This window comes from Canis lupus, chromosome 2, assembly GCF_048164855.1.
Source record: "Canis lupus baileyi chromosome 2, mCanLup2.hap1, whole genome shotgun sequence".
In the NCBI taxonomy this organism is placed as follows: domain Eukaryota; kingdom Metazoa; phylum Chordata; class Mammalia; order Carnivora; family Canidae; genus Canis; species Canis lupus.
In genome coordinates, this window is record NC_132839.1 from 6,683,597 (window position 1) to 6,709,635 (window position 26,039).

Genomic DNA, 26,039 nt, shown 5'->3' on the forward strand with positions numbered 1-26,039 from the left:
GTATTTTGTAAAGATGATCACGAAGTTACCATCGTGGGACAATCATTCCATGGATCCCTCTTTATTTCTGGAAGGAAACAAGCATAAACTTTGTGTGATGGTTACATTGATATTGGCTAGATTGGAGGAAAGGTAAAAAATGTAGGAAAGAGCTTAAAGACACTGTAATTTTTTTCTAAAATGCTTACTATTGACAGCTACAACTTGTCTCTTCACAATCATTTTTTTAAGGCGGTCTTCCTCTAATTATTAGTTTCCCATTCAATAAAGACCTTAATATTTTCTGTCACCTTCTTTCTTTTTCTCCTTCTTTCTTTTTTCACCTTTTTTCTCCTTGTTCCCTCCCTCCCTTCCTTCCTTCCTTCCTTCCTTCCTTCCTTCCTTCCTTCCTTCCTTCCTTCCCTCCTTCCTTCCTTCCTTCCTTTTCTCCTTTTTTATACACACAGGCTAACTACAAAGTGTCTGTAAGGCAATATGCAAAAGCAAAAAGTCCTGTGCTTCAGAGTGAGATAAGCTACCTAAACTGAACGAATTAATACTAACTTTTTTACATTCTAAATTATGATTGGAGAAAGCCAATTAGGACTTTTTTTTTCTAACTCTTTTTAAATCAAATCTTCAGCTAAATACCATGTTCAATGTAGCTTTAACTGTGGAGAAGAAAGAAGGATCAGACATGGGCAATTGAGATGAGTAGACAAATATAGCTATTGACTTACAGGTGTAATTGACTTAAAATACTCAAACAATGACCTATGCCTACAAATATATGTTATATCATCACATTAGGGAGTCTCTGTTTCTATGAAAATCGTATGTTGAAAAAAATGATACTAATCTTCAGAAAAGTAGTAGTTTCTGCAAGCAAACAGAATGTGTAAAACAGGAATAGTTTTTTCTTTTTAAGATTTTACTTATTTGAGAGAGAGATGCATGAGCAGAGGGAGGGGCAGAGGGAGAGGAAGATGCAGACTCCCCGTTAAGTAGGGAGCCACAGAGGTAGGGCTCGATCCCAGGACCCTGGGATCATGACCAGAGCGGAGGGCAGATGCTTAACTGGCTGAGCCACCCAGGCACCCCAGGAATAGCTTTTAGAATTGTTACTCTCCAACTTAATTGCAGACTGGAATCAAAAACCTTGATGAGATGAGCACTGGGTGTTATACTCTATGTTGGCAAATTGAATTTAAATTTAAAAAAATTGTAAAAAAAATCAAAATAAACTGAACAAAAAAAAAGAATCAAAAAGCAATTCTTTTGTTTTTCAAATTTTTCATTAAATTCTGGTTAGTTAACATATAGTGTAATATTGCTTTGAGAAATATAATTTAGTGATTCATTTTTCTCTCTTTTTAACACTGATGTCTCATTTTTTGATCTGCAGATTCTGATCTAAGTAGTCTGGAATTAACGCTGACTAGTTTAAAAAGACAGTAGGTATAATGTGAATCCAAGGTTGAAAATTACTCTTTTGAGATTCCATGTCAGGGGCAGGCTTCTAGGCCTTGTGGGGCATTTCTACAGTGGCCTCCAGTGTAGTTGTTTGATACCAGGTGCTACAGATTGGTGATTAAATAAAGATTGAATATTCTTTGAAGGTTAATATAGCTCCCTGCGGAGGGGCTCCTGAGTGGTTCAGTTGGTTAAGCATCTGACTCCTGATTTTGGCTCAAGTCATGATCTCAGGGTCATGAGATGGAGCCCCACGTGGATGGAGTCTGCTTAAGATTCTCTCTATCTGCCCCTCCCCAACCTCTCATGCTCTCTCAAATAAATAAATAAATAAATCTTAAAAAATGTAGCTCCCTGTTGAGCTAAATATGCTTTGTATTGGAACTTAAGCAATATCAATATTATTTACACAGGAATAATGTGGATGAGTTCTTAATGAATTTTGAAAGAAAATATGCAACCATTGTGAGTTAAGGGACTCCTTGCACAGTATTAGTTTAATGTAACAGAAACATTCCCTTAATGGAAACTATTTTGAGTGTATTACAAAGCATAGAGTGTGTTTCAAATTCTTCTATAAATGGCTTCAATTGGCAAAATTATAACATATGTTAAGTTGAATCCATTTGTAAATTTTATAAAATTACTTGATAGTAGTTATTTTTCACAGGCAAAGATATGAACTATTTTTCAGATTCTTATATGATTCTGGGAATTACAGCTAGGTATGTTGTCATGATGTTGCTTATAAGACTTCATTTCACTTCTGGCTGTAAGAAACTTAAAATTATCTGCAAAATATATTTAACTGTTATAATTCTTCAATTGTATCTTATATTCCCCTAGAAGAAATACATTTTATTATCAAATACTTTGCAATCTTGTAAAGGCCTGCAGGTAAACAGCATCCTAAAATCATCACCTTATCAAATAAAGCATTAGGAGCATTTTAATAAGTGTTCATTGTTTATTAGTGTTAGGAAAATAATTATTATTATAAAATAAAGTTAATATCTGGATCCTTCATTTGAGTATTTAAACTTTACATTGAAAAAATATATGAAGAAATTTAAAAAATAATGTATGCATACGTCACACATTCATAAGGTAGCAAAAGCTATCGTTTAGTTCAGAGTCCTTAGTGGATAAAGATTAAATTCATAGAAATGGAGCCGCTGACTCAATGAGTATGTTATTTTACTTTTGAAAGACATCACCAAGATATCCTCCATAAAGTTTAGACTAACATTCCAACTCAAAATAGGTGAGAATAATTCATGCCCAGCTCTTGTAAACATAGATTTTAATCTGATAGGTATAAATATTTTTACAAGACTTTTTTTAGGCATGTCTTAATCATAAGCGTGTTGAGCATATTTTCATGTATTTACCAATTTGTTTATATGAAGGCTTTAAATTCTTTTAAAAGGTCTATAGTTGTTATGTCTGTGTGTGCCTGTGTGCCTCTGTACTGCAAACATGTTGCAAATGTTTTCCTGGTTCATTGCTTGACTTTGGGCTTCTGGGTGTTTTGAAAAATGCAAACCTCAAAATATTACATCATCCAAATGATCAATTATTTGTATTGCATTTTTTCCGATTTTGTTTCTTGCTTAGGAAAGCCTCCCCCATTCTGAGATTATGATAATAAGAATATCACATTATTAATTATTGTAATTATATAGAGTATAAATTATTAATCCTCTGCCATTTTCATAGAAATATAATGCTTAGCAGGCGAGAGAGAGAAAAAGAGGAGAGACAAAAATCAAAGAAAGTAACTGCAACCTAAATAAAGACAGACAATGTGGCCAGAACCTCAGGAGTTCTACATTTGTTTTCTAGGGCTGGAGTAACAAATGACTGCAAATTGGGTGGCTAAAACAACAGGGATTTATTCTCTTACAGTTCAGGAGGCCAGAAGTATGAAAAGGTTTCAGCTGAGTTGTTTTCTTCCTTTTGAAAATTCATAGTGAAAATATCTGGGTTTTCATTTGCCTTTGGGAAGTACTGAATCAATAAAAATTTCTATTTCTCTATTTAAAAATTTGTATTAACTTGTGCTCTTAGAAATTTACCCATTTAAGTTAAATATTCAAATGTATAGTCATAAATTTCATCATAATATCATCTTATTACCTAATTTTAATGTGTGTAGGGTCTGAAGCAATGTCCCATTGCTTTTCAACTTTTTCAAAGTACCAACTTTCAGCTTTGTAGATGCTGTGTCATGCTCGTTTTTTATTTTATTATTTTCTTCTATATTCTTTATTTTTTCTTTTCAGTAAGATTCTCTAGGTTTAATTGGCTCTTTTGTTCTAAATGGTAAACCATAAAATTTTTAACAAAATAAATTTCTTCATAAACATGGTTTTAGTTTTCTCACGTGTTTTCATATGTAATATTTTTATTACTCTTCAGTCCAAATTTTATTTTAGTTTTGTGTTATTTCTTTTACCGTAGGTTATTGGAGTGTTATTTCTCTCTTAATTCCAAATACACAACTTTTTAAGTTTTGTTTTTAATTAATTTTTATATCTAAATTCTATATTCACATGAGGGTTCACTTTTTGCATTCCACAGCTCTAAGGGTTTTCTAAATGTATAATGTCATGTATCCATCATTATGGTACCACACAGAATTGTATCTTCATCCTAAAAATCTCAGCACTTCATCCATCTATCCTTCTTCCCTTCCATACACTCTTGGCTCCGCTGAGATTTTACTCTTTCTCTCTTTCTAGTTTTGTCTTTTTTGAGAATGTCAGATAGTTGGAATCGTACAGGATGTAGCCTTCTCAGAGTAGGTAGGTTTTCTCTTATGTTGCCTACTAGGAATTTTACAATTTTGTGTTTTAAATTTAGGGTCATGATCCATTTTGAATTAACTTTGTGGCAGTTGTAAGGTTTATGTCTAGATTCCTCCTCCTGCTCCTTCTTCTTCTTAATCTTTTTCTTTTTCTCCTTCTTCTTTTTTTTTTTTTTTAAGATTTTACTTATTTATTCATGAGAGACACAGAGAGAGGCAGAGACACAGGGAGAGGGAGAAGCAGGCTCCATGCAGGGAGCCTGATGTGGGACTTGATCCCAGGAGCCTGGGATCATGCCCTAAGCCAAAGGCAGATGCTCAACAGCTGAGCCACCAGGCATCCCTCCTCTTTTTAATGCAAGTGCCCTGTTGTTCTACTATCATTTCTTGAAAAGACTGTGTTTTCTCTATTAATTTTCTTTGCTCCTTTGTCAAAGATCAGTTGTCTCTATTTGTGTGGCTCCTTCTATTTCCCCTTGCAGTTCTACTAATTTTGCCTCCAATTTTTGACACTTTCTTGTTAGGTACATATTCATTAGGAATTGTTAGACTATCTTGGAAAATTGACTACTTTATCATTATTTAATGCCCCTTTTTGCCCCTGGTCATTTTTCTTGCTCTAAAGTCTGTTTTGTCTAAAATTATATAGTTCCTCTAGCTATCTTTGGGCTAGTGTTAGTGTGGTATATCATTCTCCATCCATTTAAGTGTAATCTTTCTATGTCTTTATATGTAAATGTAAAGCAGATTTCTTATAGACAACACACAGTTGAATTTTTTTTTAATTATTCACTCTTATTCTCTCTCTCTCTTTTAATTGGTATATTTAGACCATTCTCATTTCAACTGATTATTGACATGGCTGGATTAATATCTACCATATTTCTGTTTTATATTTATTTATTGTACTTTATATTTATATTTATTGTACTTTTTCATGGTTTCTTTTTAAATATTCTCCTTCTACCTTCTTTGGGTTTACTGAGCATTTTATATGATTCCATTTATTCCTCTCTCTTAGTATATCAGTTACATCTTTTAAAAAAATCAACTGCCACAGAGTCATAATATACATTTGCAATATATATTTATATATACTTGTCATATACATTTACAACTAATCTAAATCCATTTTCAAAGTACACTGTATCACTTGAAGGACAGTGCAGGTAGATTATAACAGAATATTCCCAATTCCTCCTGCCCTTCTGGTATAACATTGCTGTTTATTACTTTCACCTATCCACATTGTATGATCTTTCAGTACATTGTTCTGGTATTATTTTGGGTAAAGTTATCTATTACTTCAGTTCAGAATTGAAAAAATAGAATATTTTACTTGACTTTAGTATTTCTTCCCTAGTGCTTTTCCTTATTTTATGTAAATCTGAGTTTCTGACTTTATTAATTTCATTTTCTCTGCATAGTAAGAAGGATTTTGTGAAGTTTTTTGTTTCTGGCAGAGTTATACTATGTTGAGTGTTTGCTGTAGCTGTAGGTGTCAGAGCCTTCAGTTTCCTCTAATGACCTTATTTTTCTCCCGTTGTCTTTGGGTTTCCCTAGATACTCCTTTTTAAATAGTCTGTGTCACGTAGTAGCTCTCTCGGGTTTAGTCCTTTATTATTATTATTTTTTTATGCTGGAGCCCTGTTGAAGTGGTTATAAGGTATACAATGATATTTAAAATCTTCTGATTAACACTTATCTTTTTTCTTCATGGCCTAGAGTAGATGGGCTAGAACTTCAGGAGCACATTATAATCCTTTTCTCCTTCTTCTTTTCTGAAACAAGAAAGCTGGTTAGGGCTGGAGCTGACTAATTGCTCTTCTCTCAGGTCAGTTGAGGCTCTGGTCAAATATTTCCTCTTGAGGGGTGGGTGGTCTTTCTTATGAAGAACAGAGTGCTCAGCATATACTTCAGAATGGTTGCTTTCCCCCTTTTTTCTGCCTGAAGGGGTAGGCAATTTTTCTCTAATTTCACTGAGGATATCTGATGAAGCCCCTGGAGGTAAAACTAACAAGACTAACAGAGTGCCTGCATGTCGGGTTGCAGGTCTCTCAGGTCTGGGATGTAGGGTTTTTGACTCAGAGGCTAACCTACCTTCAACTCCAAGCAATTCACCAATTGCTATTTAAACATTTCTACTAGTTGCAGTCTTTAGCAGCCTCTGTTCCTGTGAAGCTGAGATGTCTCTATTCACATCTCTCCACATTTCAGAGCAGTGATTTGTCCTGGAGCCTGTCTCTCTGATAGTTCTGAAAAGATTTGTTGGACATTTTGTCAACAATTTTCCTGTTGTGAAATTGGAATTGACAACTTCCAAATTCTTTATAGGCCCAAATGGAAATAGTAGACTGGTTTTGTCTGAATTGATTTTGGTTTTGATTTTTAACTTAATTCCTTATGTTCATGGAAAACAGAATTATTTTTTGGCCTAGTATAATGCCAGTTTTTAGTAAATATTCCCTTAGAATTTGCAAAGAATATGTATCCCACAGCTTTTGGTGTAGTGTTTCACATACGTCAATAAGACTGTGTTTCGTTCAAACCATTTATATGCTTACTAAAATTCGTATTCCTTCCAAAGCAGAGAGAAGCTCTTCCTATAGATTTTAGATATTCTGGGGCATTTGTTTTTCTACAAATGAATAGATTTTTAATTATTTTGCTGCATGTATTTTCAGACTATATCATAAGTTAGATATCACCTTAAAGAGTTGTCTTGTCTTTCCAATGTCTCTATCATTGATAACATTTTTTACCTTAAAGTCTATTTATGTAATATGAATGTGGCCTCTAAGCTATTTTGCTTAATGTTCATATAACATACTGTTTTCCATTTTTCCCATTTAACCTTTCTATATTTATCTATATCCCTCAAAAATATAATTTTTTTTACTTTATTTCCAGCCTCCCAATCTTTTCCTTTAAATCAAAGCATATGCCATTTACCTCATTACATTACTTACATCATTACTGATGCCTTTAATTTTAAATTTATATTTACTGTTTACTTTTTTTGTATCCATTTTATTATTGTTTTTGTTACTTTTTTGGACTGATTGTAATTTAAAAATAAATTTCCTCTTCTATTTGCTCTAGTACCATCCAGAATTTGAAACATGAATTCTTGATTTACCAAAGTCTAAAGAAACTGTGAAAGTATTATTCATATTTATATACCCACCCTACTCCTAACTTATCTGTAAGATTATTGCATATTTATTTTGTTTATAAATTTCATGATACATAATTTAAAAGTTTTGTTCCTATTAATATTTATTCAGTGAGCTTCATTTTCTTATAAATTTCGACAGCCAAAAGAGCATTCATTTTTATTTTACCAGTATTAGAAGTACATATTTTTGTTTGCCTGAAATTGTCTTCTTAAAATCTTTTTTTCCTTATTTTCATTTATTTATGGAATTCAACACAGTCAAGAAACTATTGAATTGTTTTCTGACTTCCACTGTTTTGGTTAACATGTTTAAAATTGTATGTTTAATATTTTTAGTTTTTTCCATGGGGATTTCAGAATTTTTGATATAGATGTTTTCCAGAAGATTGACCAATTATTTCATTTTTTCTACTTTATCCCTTTTCTCTACAGCTTTGATATGCCTTATTTATCATATATTGATTTCTTTATATCATATTTATTAACTTCTTTACATATTTGGATATTTTTCTGAATTTACTTTCACATTGAGTTGCTGTGTGCTTATACTTAGGTTTCCATTAGTTATATGTAATATATCATTATAGAAAACTCCAAATTTGTATCACTACTCTTGACAGTAGCATGCTTTTAAAACTATTTCCCAGGGATCCCTGGGTGGTACAGCGGTTTGGCGCCTGCCTTTGGCCCAGGGCGCGATCCTGGAGACCCGGGATCGAATCCCATGTCGGGCTCCCGGTGCATGGAGCCTGCTTCTCCCTCTGCCTGTGTCTCTGCCTCTCTCTCTCTCTCTCTCTCTGTGTGACTATCATAAATAAATAAATAAAAAATTTAAAAAAAATTAAAAAAAAAAAACTATTTCCCAGGTTTTTCTTACGTGGTCTACTTAACATATGAATTTTATCATTTTTGCCTAGTTGAAAAATCTTGTTGGTACACTTAATGAAAAGAAAAAAAAAGGTTTGTCATATTTTCTAACATTTTGAATGCTTATTTTATTTCTTATTAAAGTTTGCAATAATTTTTGAAAATACTTTTCAATAGAGTATAAGATGACATCCAACTGGGGTTTGGTATTCTCCACCAATCTTGCCTGGTCATTCTTACATTTTAATATATAACTTAATCATCACTCTCCACCTGTCAATTCCTCTGGTAAGTTTATTCCCCCACGTATATTTTTCACCTCATATTTCATTTTGTTGTTTTTGATAGTGTTGCTCTCACTGATGTTATTGTTTGATTGGTTGTTGCTTGGCTACTGTCTCATTTTGTGGATCATAGCACCCACATTTTTTAGTTCTGAGGAAAAGTGCGTGGGAGTAATTTTCTTTTAACATTCAAAAACTGGAAAAAAATGTTTTATTCTACTCTTACCTCTGATGGATAGTTTTCTACGCATCTCTCTCTCTCTCTCTCTTTAAAGATTTTGTTTATCTATTTGAGAAAGAGAGAGAGAGAGCATGAGCATGAGCATGAGCAAGGGGTTGGAGGAGCAGAGGGTGAGGGAGAAGCAGCCTCCCCGCTGAGCAGGGAGCTCGACAGGGAGCTGGATCTCAGGACCCTGGAATCATGACCTGAGATGAAGGCAGATGCTTAACCAACTGAGCTACCTAGGAGCCCCTGTGTGTATCCCTGTGACTAAACATTGTTCCTCATCTTTACCACCCACCCCCCAGTATTTTCAAAGCATTTGCTCTTTCGTAAAATTTTCTTCTTACTCTTCCTTGTGTAGATACTCCTTTGGTGCCATTCGTATCAGTACAACCCATGATTCCTTCCTCATCATGCTGAGTGTCACCAAGGCTATACTGTTTTTGGTTCATATTCTCCAGAGAGAAATCTCTAATCTTCTGCTGAGGTAAGGAAATTTACCTGATAGAGACCCAAGAGGACCTACGGGCTCCAAAAATTGCTTTCACCCACTTCTCTTCCCTCAGTCCCACTCTATGCTTTCAATTCAACAATACATGTTTGCAGTGCCTGGTTTCATTGCATTAATCAGCTTGCTTTATGATGACATTCTCTCTTCAGGTATTTATGTTGTAGTCACTAATTTTATGCCTTTTCTATTATTAATCATTTTCTTAAAAAGGACCCATGAAAAAGAGCTCTTATAACCATGTGGATACAGTTTTAAAACTACAGATATTTTTTAACAGCATTGTACATTGTGTCTTTGTAGCAAAAAAAAAAAAAAATCCAAAGTTTTAGTTTTTCTGTTTGATTGTTTTCCTTTACATTATAAGTGGCCTTTCCTTATTTGTTAAGATATCCATTCAGATGACACCTTTTCAGCAAAGTCTTCCTTGACCATGTCACCAATGCTATCATTTACTATCATATTGTGTGTTTATACTGATTTCCTAGAATTTACCTGAAATAATTTATTATATTTCACAGAATTTATTTGCCTGACTTGTTCAATACTATATACCAATCTCATTCAAAAGTGCCTGTTTGGAAAAAATAAAAATAAAAAAAGAAAAGTGCCTGTTTGGAGATACATGGTAATATGTTTGATGGATGAAAGAATGATAAATGAAGATGACATTTTGTATATTTAAGGTTTTGGTTACTGAAAAGATGTAATAAAAGATTAGCTATTGGCACAGGTCACATTAATTGTAAGCATCTTGGCAAGATTAGGCACTTAATACATTTTTGAGTTAATAGAGATAGAATTTCAATTGTCACCTCAGATGGAGTTTTCTGTAATATATACCCATTTTTCTTTTCTTTTTTAAAAAGATTTTATTTATTATTTGAGAGAGAGATTAGAGAGAAAGCATGAGTGGGGGAAGGGCAGAAGGAGAAACAGACTCCCGCTGAGCAGGGAGCCCAATGTGGGGCTGGATCCCAGGACCCTGAGATCGTGACCTGAGCCAAAGGCAGACATTTAAACAACTGAGTCACTTAGATACCCTACACCCATTTTTCTAATAAGCAAAGCCCATGGGTATCAGAGATTGCATTATCTGTTCGGAGTATTAACCATATGATACTAACCCTTTAAATTATTTTCATAACACTCCAGTTGAGTTTCAACTAGTAAATACTTCTTATTTCCATTAGAAAATACAAAATCCTAAAATGTGATCTTGTTACAACTTTAGTTTTCAATGTTTTGGTAGCTTTTTGCCTCTTTTCTTTTCTTTTCTTTTCTTTTCTTTTCTTTTCTTTTCTTTTCTTTCTTTCTTTCTTTTTTTTTTGGAAAGAGAGTGTAAGTGCACATGAGTAGGGTGGGGGAATAGGAAGAGGGGCAGAGGAAGAGAGGGAGAGTCCTAAGCAGGCTCCACACTCTGTGCAGAGCCTAAGAGGCTGGGGAGGGGGGGCGGGGAAGGCTCAATCTAACAACCCTGAGATCATGACCTAAGGTGAAATCAAGAGTCAGTTGCTTAACCAACTGAGCCATCTAGGCACCCCATTTTGTCTTTTTAAGTATCCTAGGGCAACATGAGTTCTTGCTATATGAGCCCGGATGCACGATTTGTACTTAGATGACATTTTCCTTCTGTATAGAAGAATCAATGTCCTGCTGTTTTACTATTTGTGAACTTTTACACATTATTATATATTTATCGTTAAAAAAATATACTGAAAGAAAAGTCCCTCAAAGGGCTAGAAAAGAAAAATTGAAAGCTTTAAAGCATCAGAGTAAAATGCATATTTCATGTCATAGTGGTAAGTGCTGCATTATATTAGCAATTTAGCTATAGGATCAGTGACTTTTCTGTCCTTTATTGAATTTCTAATATCATAAGAAAGTTACTAATGTGATAAAAGTCTTAAAGTATTACTGACTTTCTATCATGTTCTTGAAGTGAATTTTTATAGCATTAGCAAAAACAGAGTTTCAGAATACCATATAAACTGACCAAAATGATAATAAAAAAGCTTAAAAAATCAATAATACAGTTTATTCAGTTGATCTATTTGAAGCTTCTCATATTTCATTTTCAGATCTTTCTCGTTTAGTGGCTCCTGCTCATTGATAAGAGTCGAGTTGCAAAATCCCAACTTCCTCTGAAACAACATCTAGTTTTTAATAGATTGTATTGCTAAGAACACACTGAAAAGTGCTGGTAGTGTTATTTACAGAAAAAAATGGTAACAAAGTACTTGTAACACAATTAATGTTACCGTCAGCTTTAAAAAATCCTCAGCAAAAATAAAGTGCAGTGACTGAACCACACTCTAAATGTTATCAGCTGTCATTCTGAAGATTCTTTCCTATTTTAGGTCTTGTACATATAGAATGTTTTCACTTGTGACAGACAACATCATGTATTAGGGGAGTTCCTTTTAAGCATAATATTGAATATGAAAAATTAGAAAAAACAAGAAAAAATTTATTTTTCTTCACTTTTACAGAGACTAATTGTTATTCTTCAGCATCCATTCAGTTTTACTAATATGAAGACATTACAGTTGTTCATAATTGAAATGCAACAAAAACTGACGCAGAGACAGATTTTAAAAATATACAATATTCAAACTAGTTTAGACAGATTAACTCTTCCTTAGCAGCAATTCTGTATTATTTGAGAAAAAGAAATCCTTAAAATTTGCTTGCTTATTGAGGGTTTTTATACTGTCTTGTAAAATAGCTACTTTGTATTACCTACTGATCAGCGCTACTTGTTCAAACATTTTCTAGTATACTCCATGTGTAATTAAATGCCAAAAAATGCAATTTGGAAGATAAAATTTAAAAAGTGTTAAACATTAAGTAAGATATTTGGTTCTATAAATCTCAAAAAAAGTCACAAAAATTATCCATCCCCCCCATACTTTGTTTCTGTAATAGATCACAAATGGAAGTTGGTGATGTTAGCAAAATAACTAAAAAGAGCTAACTATTTTTTAATCCCTTGGTTATTTCCCATTTCTTCCCAAATAGATATACATCATTGATTGATTTCTAACCTTCTATAAAATTGATTTTTAATATATTATTAGCATTCTGTATAGCTTCTCCTTGTACTGTGTATCTTTTGAAGACTGTAGTAGAATATTATAGTTTCCCACAATTTTTTAGAGTTTAGTAGTTTGTATTTGAGTAAAAGAATGAGGGAAATGAAGATTGCCAAAATGTCTATTGTAACAAATCTTGAATCAAGGACTTACACGTCATTTCACTCTATGTTCCCATAAGTCTTCTTCGCATAGTGTTCACAATGTGCCTGTAACCACAGTGCTATGCACATTTGTTTCCCTCACTAGAATGTAAGTCACATGTGGGAAAGTTCTCCGTAGACCATGACACTTAGAGCATGACCCAAGAAATACAGAACAATTCAGAGCACATCTCAAAAAGCTGTTTGAATTAATCTGATCATTTATTCCCTAAGACCATTGTTTTCACATAAAATGGATGCCTTACTCAATTTAGTTTCCAGAATTTTATTCATAGTTTATTTGATGAGACAAAAGTTGTGGTGGCACATAGGCACACTGTTACAGACATGAAGTTCCACATAATAGCATGCCAGTCACTTCCAGCCAAAGTCCAGCTTGGACACACCTATAGTATAATAAGTTGCATTTGTTTTGTGTGGCAGCAAAGAAGACATTCCTTGGGGACCCATGGGAGGTCTCAGTAAGAGCATGTTAGATGATTGGAGGGAAGGCTTAAGAAAGTGGGGACTTGTGACAGATTGTACCCTGTCAAGAATTAGGGTAAATCTATGATTGGGTATTTTTAAATATTGGGAGGGATGACTAGACAGGTGGTAAAGGTGTAATATTCGCCAGAAGTGGGGGATGTTTGTTATTTAAGGATGGACAATGTTTCTTTTTGTTTGTGTTCAGATATGATTACTTGGTGGTCTTGTTTTTCCTGTGATCCATCATGGTCAGAATAGCCTTGTGTGATGTTGAGGTTCTTTGAAATTCTCTAGGTTCAAGAGGAGAACATACAAGCTTAACTGTGAGTGCCAGGCTGGTTCCTGGCTAACACTAAAGTCTAGCTGACAGCTCCAGGAGAGCTCAGGATGCCAAAGATCATTCTTCTCTTCCTCAATTATTGGCATATCATTTAAATATATATACCAGCAAACAAAATATTCATTGCATCTATTTGGACTCTGTATTATAAAATATGCATTGGAGAGACTGACTTAAGAAGTTCTTTGTAATTGTTATTATTCCTCAAAATTATGTCTAATACTTATTTTTTCAGTAACCTAGCGAATCAATAGAAGTAGAAAACCAAATATAAATAATTAGTCTGCATGGGAGTTTAGTCCCCATATATGTGGAACAGGGCGACTTTAATCTCTGTTTCACTAACATATCATTTCTAACAACAGCAACAAAATGCTAAGTACAAAAAAACAGCTTTCCATATTCCCGAAAGAAGCTGATTTATGCTCTTTAATATTATCCCGTGAATTGATGCTGGATACTTTGGGCAGTTTGAGGCTTATTTTGGATGTTCTTTTAATTGAATCTTCCAGAGGAGAACCAGATTTTTGCTTCATCAATGTGTGAATCAACTATTGCCCCTCTCGGAAAAATTGCATTATAGGTACAGAACAATCATTATGAGCCTGTAATTGTCAATTTAAATATTATTAGTTGTGTTAATTATAGGTAAATGCTAGACAAACCACGTTCAGGCACGGACTCCCGTGTGGAGGCTTGGCAGTCTTTGCATGAGTATTCCATCACTGCAGTCCTGTTTTGGAAAAATAGATTAAAGTTTCATGAATGTGAAATTTAAAGCTATATTCCTGAGCTCTCAGTGAAGGATCTTTTAACTAATTTAATAAAAATGCTCCTTCTTATGGGCCTGAGGAGTGAAGTCCCAGAAATTGATAAGAGACTCTGCCTAAAGGCAGAAGAAAAGGCTGAGCCTTCGTGAGATTATCATTTCCACAAGTTTAGCCTTACAACTGCATCAGAGAACCAATAGTAATTTTATTTGCTTTGTAAATCTAGAAAGAAGATGGAGCCATTGTGCAGGGTGGAAGGCAACTATTACCATGCAGCCCAGGTGCCTTGGAGTGCCTCATTCCATCTTAGCAAGAGTGCAGGCTTACGGGTATTTTTGTCATCCTTTCTGGCCAAACTCCCACTCCCCAATATTGCCAAGTGGGACTGAAATGAAAGCATTCAGACCCAGGAGAGGATTTATGGCTGATATTGAATGGAAAAAGTTAATTGGATATTCTCTATGTAAGGACACTGCTACAATTGCTAACTGTATTCTGGTCACAGAAGAAGCCGTGTGTCTAGGAACATGATGATATAGCCCCTATTACTGGTCAATTAAGAGATAACAACAGTGTGGCAGTAATTTGCCTCTCCATCTGCAGCAATCTGTCACTAACTTTAAAAGCCACTTATCCTAGGAAGACAACCCGAAAATAAACCTCAGAATTAAGAATAATATATAACCAGCAAAGAAAGATTTCAGGCAACAGTTGCCGAGCAGCAAAATCAATCTGACATTATTATACATTATTTTGTATGTTCTAAATATCCTTTCTGTTTCACAGAGAGGTTAAAGATAAATCTTGCCTTTGGTGTATGGAAAATGAAGGGAAAATTGTCTTTTTACAAATAATGGAACGTTTGAAGTAATTTGTTTTTTATTATTCCTAAGAAAAATTTCAGATTTGTAGATAACATAAACATTTTGATTTCCCAGGTTTGCTTTATGTTAAAACATATGCACAAACAAAAATTAAACTGAGGCACTAAATTTCAATGAGATTTAACCATGTCTCTCTGTTATACCATCAGAAAATTTCTAGATCTCTAGGGGACATTATTAGCTGTCATTTTCCTCATATTAATTAATTTATACAGTGAATTTCTTACCAGTTGAATTACAAAAAAAAATTGATATACATATATTGCTCTACCTAAGCTTTGTGGGAAGGTACTATGTTTCTATTTTATAAATAAGGAAACTCATCAATAAGAATAGTCAAGTTACCTGCCAAAGATCATATAATTAGCGTCTAAATATACTGCAATCTTTGTACCTACAATCCAGTAAGAATAGTAACAAAAATGTAGTCACGGAGTTAACACATTGTAACTATGTAGCTAATCTCCTTAACAGATTTATATATGAATCATAAATTCCCAGTTGACACGGGATAATTATGTATTAATCTCCCTAACAAATGTGAATAATAAATATTGAAAAAGGTATTCAATCAAAGTGAATTATGAAGGACATCACAATTTTGTCTATGGTGATTTTTCATTTATTTGGGTGAAGGTATAGGGAGTAGCGTCAGTAAATGCTAGGTTAGCAGGAGGTTAACATAATAGTGTTTAACAACAATAGGATCATAGTAGTATCTTATTTCGTTAGGCTAGGTAGGATACAGAAATGTCAATGAAGGAATTACATTAGAAACTTATTTGAATTCAATGTAATGGGGTGTGGGGTGGTTTTCTTTCTTTCTTTTTTTATCATCCTCTCCCCCGATCATCTTAAAAACCACTCTCCGCTTAAAAAAAAAAAAAAAAAAAAAAAAAAAAAAAAGTTGACTTTTTGTACTATAACTGAGACCCTGTATTTCATAAGACATGCTGTGTGGTTGCATGTTTTCTTGCTTCTCTCGATTTAAATTTCCAAGTATGCCATAAGTGTAAAAACCATTTTCAGAGTAGAAGTAACTAGTCACGATCTTCCTTTTGTAAATGTCTTACGGATGCTGAAAGAGACTTTTCTTCTTAAGGTTTAACGAAGTTGCCATATTCATTTTCAACCAGAATATTAAGTGCCGTTGAAGCTTGGAAACCAGAATTTCTTTGCTAAAAATATTTGAAAACTGACAACTCCTAAATAGTAAGAGAAAAAGAACATCTAATAACAAGATCATATGTAATCCTATCAAAATCTTCAATAAAATAACATAGTCTTCCCGTTTGCTATTTTTTATCAGATTTATATGTTTTACATTGCTTTGATGGTTGACAAATGCTCAGTAAATTTCTCTGTAGGAATTTATTTTCAATCTTCAAATTTACATTTGACATTTAAAACTATCATTACAATTCTCACCATTGATGCATATCATAAGTTACTCTGTTTTATTTACTGTAGTTTCATGCATGTGAGAACATACTGCTAAATTTAAAATATCAAGTTTACTATTTTTCCATCTCATCAGGTGAACTATTTGAAACAAAACTCCCTGTCAACAGTATGTGATACATAAATTTGAAGAAAATATTTTTCAGTTAAATTACGGTGGGATTATATGTTTCAGTTTAACATTTCAAAATATTTGCAGTCTTCAAAAGTTCTGGTTTCGTTTGAGACATCATTTTTGGTTTTCATTTGAGATGAGAAACTCAGTAATTATTTTTGTTTGGAGGTAATTGTTTTTGGAAGCAAATAATGGGTTTGCTAATGCTAAAAATTGCCTCTGGAAATGGACACAAAAGCAACTTGAATAGCAACAGAAAGATTAGAGTGCTTGATATTAGTGGCCAGTGTCATTTTTAAGGGAACTTCTTGTATATAGAAAAGGAAAAATAATCACGATACTGTCAATGATCATAGTTTGATAGGTGTTCCTGTGGTCAATCCATAGTATGTTGCATGTGCTAAGTATTTTATCAACATTTGCAGAATTAAATCGATATTATTATCTAATCTGCACTCCCCACCCCTCCCCAAACTACTTTGACCAAGGCTTCCAAAATAGATAGAGGGCTTATGTCATTCGATCAGAGTTATTTTGAACAGACATGTTCAAGGTCTTGAGATATGCTTAGCATCTATGGATACTTTGTCATCATTCAGACGGCTGTCTTTCTCCTAAAAGAGTTTGGTCTATACTGAAGATCATTCCTGTGCATATAACTTGAACAGTAATCCGTCAGATATCTCATGTCAGGAAGTGATTAAATCTTAACCAAGAGAAGGACAGGTCTGCTAAAAAAATAAAACAATATTCAACCGTCTTAATAAACTAATGTACTAATAACAGATTTTTAGACAACTAAATCAGTTGCTTAAAGCTGTATGTGTGTATCATAGCAAGAGAAAAGGGTATATGTGTGTGCAACTTACTTGTGACCAGGTAAGCAATTCCTAAGAGTATTTTTTTTTCCCTAAGAATGTTCTAAAGGTCAGTACAACATGTACTAAGATATGAACTTAAAAAAAAATCACATGTAGTAAAATTTATGTTTTCATTTGAAGAGTAGATTACATTTGAGTTCCTAAGAGGTGAAGGTTAGGTCTGGCACGCATTATTTCATCTCTCAGATTGCATCAAAAAATTCAAATTGGCGACCTTTTAAAAAAATCATCATAGATAAATGGAAGGGATATATTCTAAAGGAATGATTTGCATTCAAAGAACGTCTTGTGAAATAACATGAAGCATTGATTGCAGCAACAAGAAACCGTTAATTGTGCTCTCCTGGGGATAAACACCAAGTTCAGTTTCACTGAAAAGTCAAGAATCACAACTAAGGAAATTAATGTTTGACCATAAAACCTTCACCAAAGTACCTACACATAAGATTCATACCAGGTACATTTGAACAAATATGGATGCACATATCTTGTCAAAAAGTTTTGTTTCCCATCTGAAGGAGAGATCTGGCAAAGGTATCAGGAGAACCTTTGAAATTTAGGATTAAAGGGAAAGCTTTTTAAAATTTTTCTCAGAAAAGGGCTTTGAACACTGGCAATTGCTACATTTATTTACCGTATGAGTTGAATTTACACATTATTATACATTTACTTACTGCCTCAGTTGGATTTATATATTATTATATATAGGGAGCATATGTTGAGTTTTCTCTTGGGTTTCCTGTCAATTCTATGCTTAAGTATTACTTTGTTACCTTAAACATTGATTCACTCCATAAAGGAGAGTTTCTAGACTTCAAAATATTTGAAACATTTAGAATTGTTATGTGAATATGTATTACATATAGGCATTATAAATATATTTTAAGTATTCCTTTTACCTTTGAACATTTTGTGTTCAATCTAGTTGCTTTCTGCTATAACCCCAAATTTGTAGCTTCATAAATTATTCTTTCAACCATGCCATGGTTTCATAGGAAAACTATATCAAATGATTTTGGTATATTTAGTGTAACCATTCTTAAACTGTGGTTGTACATGAAGTTTTTTAAATGCCTTTGTACATACAAAATTCAGGAACAGAAATTAACCTATGTTTGAAAATTAAAGAAAGCATCAATAATTTAATATGCTGTGATTTAAAGAAAAGGCAAAATAGTAGAAAGAAAAAGACAAAAGTAATCAAGGTCTTTTCATAAATCTTTAGTAATTTGTAACGTTTCTCTTTGCAGAAAACAGGCCATGTTTCCTAAGGTTACCTTGTAAAATGTATGCCTAGGACTGAATACTTCAAAAGTATTACAGTGTTGTAATCTACATTTCTTTTATGATAAAGTGAATTCTTGAAAATAAAACAGATTATAATCATAGGTTATGAAGCCTAATGTTTAAATACGATTTGGAATAGGAAAATAATTCAGTCATACTATCATAATTAAATTTAATTTGCCAAAGAGACAATACATTTAATTTGTTTTGTATATCCCTGGACTTCCATAATATAGTTTAAAAAGAAACTACAAAAACGAGACCCAGCGTGATGCTTTTACAGTATTTATGATGAAAGTCAACATTTATCACAAGGCGAACATCTCTATCTTATAAGCACCAATGTATTTTAGAAGAGTTCAGTTTTCCAACTTTGATCTCCAAAATGATAACTCTGTAATCCTTAATCTATACTGGATTAATCAACCTACACTTTCCACAAACTGTTTGTAGTCCTAGTCTTTTTTTAAACCTCTTAATGTTTTTATTTTAAACAATTTCAGGGGACAATTGAGTTTCCCTCTGAAGAAAAGGGGAAAAAGAAAAAAAAAGGAGTGTTAGGTGTCCCAGCCCCTCTCCCTCCCCCACCAGCCAAATAAATCTCAGGTGCAGGGCATTTCCATTGTCTCTGAAATCTTGAAATCAATCTCGTAAGAAGTGGCGTCCAAGGGAAGGGCGGACAGGATTTGGCAGCAGTTGAACATGCACCAGGGAAGCTTGCCTGCCCCTGAGGGACAGCAGGTCAACTGTGAAGCCAAAGCAAACTTTAAGGAGCAAGGTAGGCCTTCAGGGCGAACAAGGGCGTGCCTGCCATGGGAGACCCCTGGAGGAGGTAGCCTTGCTTCCTTCAGGACACAGGAGATGTCACTAGCCACTTGGACCCTGACGCTGGCTTTCCACAAGGTAGGTGGGCTCCATTAGCAGGGCTGGGTGGTCAGCACACAGGTGTAGACATAGAGCAGGGCCTTAGGGCTGATGACCAGCATGGTGTCTGCATGCAGGGTCTCATTGTGGAAGAGTGCGCTGCTCGTTCTCCTTGTGCAGTTGTTCATCTTTGGGTGATGTTTCTGCAAGGCAGGACCTTGGTGGGCTCCCACAGCGACCCATCATAAGGACTGTTCTCTGGATCGTTTTCTAGTATAGGTCCTCCCTCTTCCTGGTCATGCAGTTCAGGGCCCATATTGTGGTGATTGTTTGGCAAAATATACAAATATGGAATCATTGTGGACTTCCGTCCAACCTTGGACAGCCATCTGTCAGGGACATGCCAGTGATTTCATGCTTGTTTGGGTCAGACAGACGTTGTGGTCAGCCTAATCCCAAAAATGACAGGGAGAATAAGTTGTCACAGTTGTCCCAGGGATGAAGCGTGTTTGGTTCTCTTTTACAAGTAATACTAATTAAAATGCCAAAACTGAGGACTTCCAGAGAGTTCATGAGAACATGACTCAGAGAAGGGGCCATTCTTACACTCTCATTAATTTAACATGGATTTTGGTCATTCTAGTATGTGAACAATAGTGACTTATTGTTGTTTTAATTTGCATTGTTAGCATTGTTCTTTTCATGTATTTTTTTGCCCTCCATATGTCATCTTTGGTGAGGTATTTATTTAGGACTTTGACTCGTTTTTGAAAATCAGGTTACTGGTTTTCCTATTGTTGAGTTTTAAGAGTTCTTTGTATATTTTGAATAACAGTGCTTTAGTAGATGTGTCTTTGAAAACATTTTCTCCCAGCCATGGCTTGTTGTCTCATTCTCTTGATATTATCTTTCACAGAAGTTTTTAATTTTAGTAAGTCCAGATTATCAATTATTTCTCTCATGGATTGTGCCTTATTTCTGTCTAGAATGTCATCATCATTCCCAAGGCCATCTAAGTTTTCTCCTATGTATTCTTTTGGAAGTTTTATAATTTTGCATTTTACATTTAGGTTGATGGTCCATTTTGAGTTAATTTTTACAGAGATTGTAAAGTCTGTGTCTAAATTCATTTTTTGCGTATGAATGTCCCATTGTTCCAGCACCACTTGTTGAAAATTATGCCTCTTTGTCAAAAATAAATTCACTATATTTATGGGGGTCTATTTGTGGACTCTCTATTCTGTTCTATTGATTTATTTGTCTTTCCTTTCACCAATACCACTCTGTCTTGATTGTTATAGCTTTATGATAAGTCTTGAAGTACAGTGGAGTCAGTACTCCAACATGATTTTTCTCTTTAAATATTAACTGTTCTGTGTATTTTTACTCTCTATATAAACTTCAGAATCAGTTTGAAAATACCTACAAAATAACTTTCTGGGACTTAGGGAACTGCATTGAATCTATAAACATCTTTACAAAATTGAAACTTCCTATCTGTGAACATGAGTATCTCCCCATTTACCTTGTTCTTTTATGTATTCATTCAATAGAGTTTTGCCTTTTTCCTTATATTCATCTCATAAATGTTTTGTGAGATTTATTCTGAAGTACTTTCATTTAGTGGGTGCTAATGTAAATGGTATTTTGTTTTTAATTTTAAATTTCAGTTTCTAAGTGCTGGCATATAGGAAAGCAGAGGACTTTGTATATTAACCTTGTATCCTGCTATCTTAACCTTGTATCCTGCTACCTTACTATAATCACTTAGTAGTTGCAAAAAAAATTTTTTTGTCAGCATTCTCAGATACTCTACACAATTATGTCTTCTGTGAATAGAGACAGTTTTATTTCTTACTTTCCAATCCATATGCCTGTTACAATAAATAAATTCAATAAGTTGTAGATATAAATCAACATACAAAAATTAGTTGTGTTTTTATACACTAGCAAAGAACAATTTGAAAATTAAATTGATAAGACAATGCAATTTACAACAGCATAAAAACAGTAAACTAATTTGGAATAAGTTTAACCAAGGAGGTATAAGATGTGTACTCCAAAATCCAAATATTGTTGACAGAAATTAAAGATGGCCTAAATATATGGAAGTACCAACCAGGTTTATGTATTAAGAGATTTAATACTGTTAAGACAGTACTCCCCAGTGCAGTTCAGTGCAATCCTTATCAAAATTTTAACTGCCTTTTTTGAGAAAATGGATAAACTGATCCTAAAAATCACATGGCATTGAAAAAGACCAAGAATAGTTAAAATATCATGAAAAAAGGAGAACAAAGTTGGAGGGAGAACATTTCCCAGTTTCAAAACTACTGTGGATCTGCAGTATCCAAAGTAATGTGATCCTGACATAAGGATAGTATATAGAATAAGAGAATAGACTCAAAAGTCCAAAGTAAATTTATACAGCTTTGGTATATTGATTTTTGACAAAGATGCCAAGACTATTCATAGGATTGTAGGAAAACCACAAATGAATGTGGTTACCCATATAAAAGAATGAAGTTGGGATTTTGTTAATTTTCATGATTTTGGATTTGGCAGTGGGATTTTAGATATGATACCAAAAACATAAGCAACAGTAACAGCAAAAAAGAGAAATCAGACTTTAGTGAAAAAAATTTACATCAATATATGCAATCAAAAAAGTTAAAAATCAGCCCACGGAATCAGATAAAATATTTGTAAATCATATATCTGATAAGGGTCTAATAACCATAATGTATAAAAAAATGCTTTCACCGTCATAATAAGAAGTAAACAACCCAGTTTTAAAAGTGGACAAAATACTTGAATAGACATTTCTCCAAATAGGATTTTGTTTCTTGGCCAGTAAGTGCAAGACAGTTATGCTTAACCTCATTATTCATTAAGGAAATGCAAATCAAAACCATAATGAGGTTCTACTTCATGTTTGCTAGGATGGCAATGATAATTTAAATATCAAATAAAAACAGAAAACAAAACAAAACATATGTTGGCAAAGATGTGGAGAAATTTGAATCCTCATATGTTAGTGGGGGTAACAAGGTTCAGCAGGTATGGAAAACCATTTAGCCATTTTTTTCAGAATTTCAACATAGAGTTACCATGTGACTCAGCAGTTTCATTCTTATCCTTAGACCCAAGAGACTCGAAAATGAGTGTCCAAGCCAAAATTTGTACATTAATGTTCTTATCAGCATTATTCACAATAGCTAAAGGGTAGCAACAACCCAATGTCCATCAGCTAATGAAAAGAAAACCAATGGATGGCATATCAGAAAAAGGAATATTATTCTGCCATAGAAAGGACTGAAATAGGGGCACCTGGGTGGCTCAGTTGGTTAAGCATCTGCCTTCACCTCAGGTCATGATCTCAGTCCCAGGATCCAGCCCTGCATTGGGCTCCCTGCTCAGCAAGGAGTCTCCTTCTCCCTCTCCCTCTGCTCCTCCCCTCCACCATTCTCTCTCTTTCTCTCAAAATCAATCAATCAATCAATCAATCAATAAAATCTAAAAAAAAAAAAAAAGGCAACGATACATGGCACAACATGGATGAACCTTGAAAAAATGTTAAGTAAAAAGTCAGACACAAAAGACTACATATTTTATGATTCTGTTTATATAGAATGCCCCAAATAGGCAAATACGTATAGACAGAAAAGAGATATGAATGGTTCTAAGGGCTGAAAGGGGAAGGAGATGTGGAGTGGATGATTAGTGGATATTGAGTTTGTTTAGGGGATAATAAAAATATTCTGGAATTAGATAGTATTGGTGGTTGCACACTATTGTGAATATCCTAAAAGTCAATTAAATGTATGTTTTAAAGTAGTTAAACTGATGAATTTTCTGTTTTGTTGATTGTATCTCAAACAAACAAACATAGGTTTTAGGATCTAAAGAAAATGAAATCTTATTAATTTGAAAATTAACAGTATTTAACTTGCAGTCATATGGACTGAAGATTATTTGGTATTTAATTAACAAGGCAGGAAACCACAAATGTTGGAGAGGATGCAAGAAAAGGGAACCCTCTTACACTGTTGGTGGGAATGTGAAATGGTGCAGCCACTCTGGAAAACTGTGTGGAGGTTCCTCAAAGAGCTAAAAATAGACCTGCCCTACGACTCAGCAATTGCACTATTGGGGATTTATCCCAAAGACACAGATGCAATGAAACGCCGGGACACCTGCACCCCGATGTTTCTAGCAGCAATGTCCACGATAGCCAAACTGTGGAAGGAGCCTCGGTGTCCATCGAAAGGTGAGTGGATAAAGAAGATGTGGTTTATGTATACAATGGAATATTCCTCAGCCATTAGAAATGACAAATACCCACCATTTGCTTCAACGTGGATGGAACTGGAAGGTATTATGCTGAATGAAATGAGTCAATCGGAGAAGGACAAACATTACATGGTCTCATTCATTTGGGGAATATAAATAATAGTGAAAGGGAATATAAGGGAAGGGAGAAGAAATGGGTAGGAAATATCAGAAAGGGAGACAGAATATGAAGACTCCTAACTCTGGGAAACGAACTGGGGGTGGTGGAAGGGGAGGAGGGTGGGGGGTGGGGGTGAATGGGTGACGGGCACTGAGGGGGGCACTTGACGGGATGAGCATTGGGTGTTATTCTGTATGTTGGCAAATTGAACATCAATAAAAAATAAATTTATTATTATAAAAAATAAAAATAATAATGATAAATAAAAAAATTAAAAAAAATAAAAAGTTAGTGGACAATTTAACATGCTGTTGAGTAAAAATAAATACAGTCAAGCAAGAAGAGACTTTGTTTAAAAAAACTATTGCAATGGGGAGAATGCTCCAACTACAAGATTGAAGGAGTAAATAAAGCTAGGAAGAACTGGTTGTGACTGTAGTTGGGTAGGCAGGTGGTGTTACTGAGTTACTAAACAGACAATATTTTTCTTTGAGGACAGCCAGATCTTTAAAGGGTCTCTTGAGGTTCTTCTGACTTCCAGTGCTTGCTTTAGCTCAAGTGTGTGCCCAAACCTAGGGCCTTTGGGAAGGAGGGTAGCTTGATTTTGGTCAGGTTCATGGGTTTTTCATCCAGATTGGTCAAAGCTAATTAGTAATATGAAATATTGCAAGGGAAATATCTAATCAACAACAACAAAAGGATAATTTGTTATTTAATCTACTTGTAGGTGTCCGAAACTTTTACAAAACAAGAATATACTCTTTTAAAATATTCCTCATCTCTTTGGTTTTATACTATGCCCATAAAAGCTCTATGCTGGAGTATTTGTTAAGCTGTTTTCTGTTATTGCAGCTCCTGGAAGTCAGTAACTGTATACTTCTTTAGAAAAGACTCTATAGTTCATATAACACACTAATTTAAGGAGAACTTTCTTCCCAGTTATTTCAAATCAATGAGGCTAGCTAAAAGCACTTGAAAGGATCATAAAATAATCAAAAAGTAGATAGCAGTTGAGATTAGCGGAGTTCACACATGTGATAATGATGAATAAGAGTGCAGACATCCACACAGGTAGAAAATGATGAGGGCTTCCAATGTTTAAATGTGTGTGTGGGGCTTTTTGTATGTTACCTAAGCTGTATTTATTATCAACTGATGTGTTAGTATGCAGAGAAGTTCTTACAAGGTAGCAGAAGGAGAGTTCCAGTTAGGCCAAGTAGCTTGAGCTTCATAGCTTTTCATTTCATGGTCCCTTCTTAGGTCCTGGGAGGAGCCCTGGCAATGGGTTCACAGGCCACATGTTTCTGTAAATTTTGTTGAAGTAAGATATTTTAACCATAACTACTTAAAACCACTGTTTCTTTCCACTATGACCTTCCTTCATTTTTACTTCCCCTGTGTCATGGTTCACTGATGGCACCATGAGATTTTTTTTTTTTTATCCAGCTAAGGAAAAGTTAACTTTGGAATATGTTCAGTTTGAATTTAAAAGGGTATAATTACGTGGCTCACATTTCTTTTATATATGGCTAAGTTATTGTTAGCTGCCCAATGTAGGGATAGATTCTAGAAATACTTCTACTGTAGCTGATAGTGTTGACTGCACAGCATTGCCCAAAGTCACAAAGGACTAGGTGGTATTGTGGTATGGATTTGTCCTATGGTACCTGGCATGGGAAGAGTAGGAGAACTGGATGGAGCCAGAAACTGGCCTGTGCAAAAATCTTCCAAGCACCAGTTGTATAACATTTCATTTACACCCAAAGTTATCAACATCTAGTCAAAAGAGAAGTTCCTTCTTGCAGGGTATATAAGAATATGCTCCATATGATTTTTAATAGAACATCAAAAATTCATAAGGCACAAACCTGGAACCATGCACATACACACGAATGGTATCGCGTGTTTTAGGCATCCCAACTATTGATAATAAGAA

The 26,039-nt window shown here is 34.3% G+C and overlaps 1 long non-coding RNA gene across 5 annotated transcripts in view; it reads right to left on the reverse strand.

Annotated features, from left to right (window-relative positions):
- The window catches only part of LOC140611795 (uncharacterized), a 148,669-nt gene that overhangs the window by 15,196 nt on the left and 107,434 nt on the right, over positions 1 to 26,039 (reverse strand). Inside the window, exons 6-7 of one of the 5 annotated variants that reach the window (XR_012013056.1) lie at positions 14,054 to 14,121; positions 12,848 to 13,338 (exon numbers count right to left, since the gene is read on the reverse strand). The exons of 1 other annotated variant lie outside the window; for it this stretch is intronic. This is a non-coding gene — a long non-coding RNA (uncharacterized lncRNA). Of the gene's footprint in view, positions 1 to 12,847; positions 13,339 to 14,053; positions 14,122 to 26,039 lie in introns of those variants that run through there. 3 more of the 5 variants (XR_012013040.1, XR_012013028.1, XR_012013037.1) reach the window with 3 other exon arrangements.